Raw genomic sequence first — 6714 nt, 5'->3', positions numbered from 1 at the left:
GGTTCACTTGGCTGAGGCTCGTTCCCCCAACACCACCCCCTCGCCCTCCACCACCACCACCACCACCACCAGCCAAATATGCTGCAGTTAACACAGTGAAGCTGTCTATCCAAACACCATTTCCTAAACAATCGCAATAGCAGCCCAGAAATTTTATTAAAAAAGTCATATAAATACACAATATATCATGTTGTACGAGTTCAAGAGAGCATAAACTGGAAGACAATATTAGTTTAACAATCACAGGAGCAATTTCTATTTTTCATTTTACTGTACATTTTACAATATTTCACAGGGGATGTCCTCAAGAAAAAAAAAAAGGATTTATGTTGAGCTCACTAAAGCACTGTGTGCACTTTATTGACTGTCCATCAGTCTTTTAGCCATGATATAATACAGTCTGTCACTCTTGTTAAAAATACATTAACATTCTGTACTGTAACTTTATCAGGCTGCTTCTGCCATGAGCCTTCACCAAGCTTTGACTGAAGTCTTAACTGACAAGGGCGGTAGGCCAAGCTAAACGAGTTATGCTCTTAGTTTACTGGATGTGAATATCCCAGCAGGGTTTTCACAAAGTAGAGAGTTTTACTTTTGTTGGAAGGTTTCACTGTTATGACATTTTTGACCCTGTTCCTGATTAGTCTCTTAGGGGTTTGAATACTGGAGGAGTTTTTGCTCTTTTTTTCTGATACAAAACCTCTCTCAAAACACTGGCTCCCGGCCTAGATGACCGCGATACCAAATCTTTAGGCTCAGAAGATGATGTTTCAGCCATATCCTGACAACAAACAAAATAACTTGTATTGAGGTTAGAGGATTCTTGCAGTCCACACGCCTCATACCTTCCATAAATCATGCTTTGGATTGATGCACATGCAAAAATGGGTTGCGAAGGTACTTTGTTTTGGGGCTGCATGCATCGTGTCATACTTTCCGAGGTGGAACGTAGATGTCACTCACAGTAACAAAGTGCGTCCAATGAAGCGCTCCACAAGTGAAAGTGGACTGGATGCATCACAGCTGAGTCACAAAACAAACCTCTGACAGAGAGACGAATACAAAAAAACAAATCAACTGAGATTTCTCTTATGATTAACTTGACTTTTTTGTATCACTCTCACTTATCTCATCTTATTAAACTTTGCAAGATGTTAATATAAAATACTGAATTTTAATTACTTGAGCTTTCGGGCTATTCGCTGAATGGTGATTGCTGACTCACTGGGAGAGGGTTAAATGAGTGTATATGTATTGCAACACTTCAGTTGTTGAGTTCCTGTGTCTGTCTTCTCTTTACTTACTTGGGGAATGGATTCATGTTCAACACAGTGCTTATGGGAGTCTCAGTGGTAGTTTTGGAGGGATTGGAGAGCATTTGCTTTCCTCACTTATGTATTCCCATCTGGTCGGAGAATTGGAACCAGCAAATGCCGATTTGGCTGTTCTTGTAGGCTCCTAATGCTCCTGTCAGACTTAACATTGCTTCAGGAGACCATCAGAAGGAACAGCATTTTTGTTTGCTTTCTTTAAATTATAAAAAGAAATCATTATCAGTCTCAGGCTGGGTGATCTCTACAGAGCTGAAGCCGGGACACGGTTAGCCTAGCTTAGCATAAAGACTGGAAGCAGGGGGAAACAGCTGGTCTAGATTTAAGGGGATTCATAACCACAAAAACATCATTTTGTGAACTAATACGCTGTAGTTTTGTTGTTTGACCTGCAGATAAGCTGTGGTGTGGTGTTAGAGGGGCATCATTGGCAGACAGCAGCTATTATAGTCATGTAAGTCAGCAGAGGTTTCAGGATGGGACCATGTATGGTTATGACCTCACAAGAAGCTCCACACTGTTGTTATTAGCCTAGAACTAGTTAATACCACGGTACACCCAGTAAGACCACTAATTGTTGTTTTTACATTTCTTTGTGTGTGTAGATTCACTAATGAGATCACGTGGAAATTAATACCACTTAGATGTGAACGTTGGAGAAAACACAAAGAATACAGATCATAGCCGCTTGTTTTGTTTTCACTGATTACTGAGAATTTTTTATTAAGTATATATTAATCAGTGATCTTAGAGGTGATGTTGAGCTGGTAACATTGAGCGGAAGCAGGTTGGAGGTTCACTTTTCCAGCATCTGTGCTACGCTAACCCCCTCCCCCCCCTTATAGAGTAACTTCAATTTGCTTTCTGTTGCTCTAGTTTGGGGGGTTTACATATGCTTTCCACAGTGAAGTTCAATATAATACTCCCACCCTAGAAGAGTAGGAGGCAAGTTGAAAATCTGCATAGTCACTCATGGTATGAATGTGGTAGGGCAGTCATCTTTGAACCTGAGGGTTGATGGTTTGATTCCTGGTCACATGTTGAAATGTCCTTAGGCAAAGCACTGAACCCTGAACCCTTGGCATCTTAAAGGCAGCTGCCTGTCCACAAGAATTTCCTCAAAGGGATATTCAATATCATTATCATTAATTATCTGTGCTAGTGGTCCCAAAGTACATACAATATGTCCAAGGAATACCTCATGATACCACGAGGGTTGCTTGATATGCAGAAGTACTGCTGCACTACAAGTATGTAAAATAAAAGGGAACTTCTATTTTCACACATACAACTACACCATGACTCTACACCACAATGACAGTGTGGTGACTTAATGAATACATGAGCAAATTTATTTTCATATAGCAGTGTCTTTACTTATTAAGTATGATGTCATGACATGAAATTATTGAATGCAAGTCCAAACTAAAGGGATGCTGATTAGGAGACAACTATAATATAGAGAATGAAACATGAATGAAGCTGAGAATTTTGTTTTCCAGTTAAATTTTATTATACATGTGTTTCACATCCAGAAAGTCACAATACCGTGTATGGTTGGATGCCCACAAATGTGGGATTTCACTACATTTAAGCTGACTGACAGATTTCGGTTCCAAAAATTCCCATGTCACATATCTTTCTGGGGACAGTTTTCAAGCATAAATAAAGGAATTAGGCTGCTGTTATACTTTTCATAATATAATGCATTTGACATATTTTCAGAACTCATGATCAACTCTGCTTTTTTAATCAAGATGCAATACCCCAAGGCAAACGCTGATTGAAAAAGATGGTGACAAGAAACTGAGCCAAATCCGCCCAGACCAGCACTCTGGTCTATAACTTTTTATGAAAAGGCTTCCCTCTAGTGAAGAGGAGATTGAAATCGTTTGTGTGCAATCCTCAGATGGACAATTTGAAACGTGCTATCATTAGAGACCTGACATCTCTCCTTGGGTAACAGTGGAAACACTTTTTTGGGGGCAGGGGGGGATACATCTGTGCTGCTTATTTCTGTTTGTAACATCACAGTAATGGATTTATAAGTCCTTGTGCTTGTGTCATGCTTGTGAAAGCCCATAATTTAGCTCTATTACAACACTATGAAAGGCTGTAAAACATACATTCTGTACCCAGGGGTGTTATCAGCTATCAGGCAAACTGAGTAGATAATTCTTTCATTGAAGCAAAGCGATAAACGTGTGAATTCTGTTTGTAAAGATAGATGCTAAGAAGCCACTGTGATATAAGTCTGTCCTATCATCATGCTTATTTTCCACTGTCATATACAGGCTTCCAAATAGCGTGCCTGCACAGTTCAACCCCATAAGTGCTTGACGGGTTGAACTCAGTGTGAACTGCACAGGTCCAGAAAAGGGGAAACGTTTTCCTCACGCATCTGATTTGCCTCTGTTTCAAAAGCCTCTGCTTGCAAAATAGACGCTTTAGTTCCCTTGACAGTCTGCAAACTTATCACCCTGCCATTTTTTCCTCATTAAAGTCAGGCTCTGCAGTGTCTCTGGGACCTAATTGTAATGTCAGTCATGTGATAAAAGTGGGAAGCTTTAAACAGAGGTGGAGAGAGGGGCAAAGGCATGGCCCTCCTGGACTCACCGCCCTTTCTATTTGTCAGGCTGCTTGTCCCCGTACTCCCTTGGGTTTTCCCATGCTGCTGGACAGCAAGAAAAATGGACATAGCGGCTGGATGGACAGGGACGCCCTTCCCTTGGCTGTGAACTCAGACACTCATGGGCCAGCGCTGATTAATTTGTGACTTTTAGTCTAGGGATCTTCACTGGGGAAATATGATAATATCAAGTGACTCTAATTGCTGCTTGGCTTGAAAAGATCCGTTTTGAGTATGGTAAATTTGTAAGGTGCCAAAATTAGACTTTCTGGCTAGCACCCAGCTGATTGTTGTCTACACTTATCAGCCTGTCTGACTGCTCACCAGTCTAACATTTGACCCAGTGTCTCTCGACCCACCTTTCTCTGTCTGTCACAGCTTCTCACTCTGACTGTGCTTCAGTGCTCATTTCAGGAAGTTTCACCACCCTCTGGTTGTTTCAAATGACTTCGAGTCAAAGAGCTGTTAATCAGGGAACTCAAACTGAACTTCCTTAATTGGCTCGCTTTCTCCCTTGTTCTGTTTTCACTCCTCAAATCTGCAGATAAAAATAATCCCCCCTCCTCCTTTATTTTCATAATAAGTACTGGTAGTGTTTCATCTTAGCGGGATGAGATGAATGTGAAAATTGCCTGGACCACAGAGCAAAGCCTGTTAATTTCTCATTTTCAGCTTAGTGTTCAAAGGAAAGTAATTATGAGACTTTACTGTCACTAGTCACATACAGTAGGTGTTAAATTCAGAAAGCCTGTTATGTCTTTTTACAAGCACATACAGGTGCCAGGCAACACATTCAACCAGTGAACACACATTTATTTAGCAGCTTGTACAGAGGCCAAATCTATACAGAGATAAAACAGAAAGGATGAGTTATTCCCAAGTGGTGTTTCCACATGAGGACAAGGATCTTTCTTTCTGTCTCAATCTTTCTTTGCTTCTGAGCCATGTGCTTTGGCAGTCAAGTGAGTGGATTTATAGACCTGAGGCTTATGGCTTCGTCTCGATGGCTTGAATTTGCCCTCTCTCTATCAAGATAAATTGTTTTTACTGCTAATGGGAGAAGGGGACATATGGAAAGAGTGTGAAGTTTTAAAAAAATGAAGAAAATTCAGAAGCAATGAGCAGAATAAAGAAGATAAAAACCAAAAAGCTACGACAGCTAACAACAAAGGAAAGTCAAAGTAAATTATTTTGTTCCTAATTGCTAATAAAATGTAACATTAACATATCTGCATGATATATTAGGAATAGAAGAATATGGTAAGAGATTTCACTTCTGTTTTCTCTGAAAAGTACTTGCACTTGTGTAGTCTCTCTCTCTCTCTCTCTCTCTCTCTCTCTCTCTCTCTCTCTCTCTTTAACTGTGTTCAGCTGTAAAACATTTGAGGAAACTTTATGCTTCCCCATTCAGCTCTGAGTGTAACTGGAGGTTCTTCGCCGACTATGAAAAAGAGAGGGAAAGGAAATATGGTTGAGGGCAGGATGAGGTCCTCGTCTCTGTGTCTTCATAGTGCGGGCCAGGGGCCAGGCACACTCTCATGCAAAACCTCATCCCTGCAACTCTTTTCTCCCCCCTCCCCCCGTTTTTTTCCTCTGTCTCTCTTTCTGGCAGAACAGTGAAGCTCCATAAAAATGAATTATGCATCTAAAAAGTATGAAATGTGTAGATTTCAACAGGGTACACTGGAGGAGATTTCATCTGCTACTTCATACAGAAAGAGCTGTTTGGTGTAGCTCTGCACAGACACTGATAGGTTATCTTTTTATTATTATTATTATTATTATTACATGTGTGTTTCCCAAAATGTCAAACTATTTGTTTAGTCAGTCAGGTTTACATATCTAAACAAAAATTCAATGAATTAAACATGGTGGCACTCTGCTAACTATTTCTGTTGTATTTTTCTGTTTTTGGTATTTTTCATTCAGCCAACAGACATTTTATTTTTCAAGCAAAACAGCCACAGGCAGATCACACACAACAAACAATCAAGAGCATTGACTTCCCATCAGTGTGGTCTCGGAAGCCTTTGCGTTTTCTTTGAAGTCAGAAAAACTCCCACCAGAAGTCACTTGTAAGGTGAACAAAGATGCCAAACAGATTTAAATGAAGGCTGTGTAAGACAACAACACACATGAAGGTTTACGACTTTCTGACCCCTCCCAGATAAACAAGGATGACCCGACACATTTGTAGTGGAGATGATACAACACACACAAGTTTTGGAAATGCGCTGTGGCTAAGGGAGGAAAACTGACGAAGACAAAAACAGAAAAGGCAATAAAGCCTATGCCACATTTCCAAGCATGATTATTCTAAATAATAGCCTCCCTTGTACTTTTGCTGAGGTTTGGGCTGTGAGGAGGGTGGTCATGGGACTCCCCAATGTGATGGCAATGCACTAATCTGCCTTGTATGGCCCTTTCACATGTGTTCACACCATTGTTTCCACATTCTAAACAGGAACTGCAATGTTACCCAAGGGAATTATAAATTTGGTGTACAGAAACCCTCCATTAATTCCTCCTGTAATTTAAAGTCAGCATCCTTGCAGTCTTATTATCGCTCATGCTTGTTGCCTAAATACTAATAGAAAGTAGGCAGTTGTTGGAAATAAAAAAAAAGCTGCCAAATAGTGCAGACACGCCATAAGAAGACAGGATGCACACATTCAAATATGTGTGAGCCTGGGACAAAAAAAACAAAACAAAAAAAAAAACAAGAGTGTGCTCGCTTGCTCTAACGTTTTTCAC

Source organism: Anabas testudineus, chromosome 18 (genome assembly GCF_900324465.2).
Source record: "Anabas testudineus chromosome 18, fAnaTes1.2, whole genome shotgun sequence".
Taxonomy (NCBI): domain Eukaryota; kingdom Metazoa; phylum Chordata; class Actinopteri; order Anabantiformes; family Anabantidae; genus Anabas; species Anabas testudineus.
The sequence above is the reverse complement of the archived record's forward strand: the minus strand, read 5'-3'. Positions refer to the sequence as shown.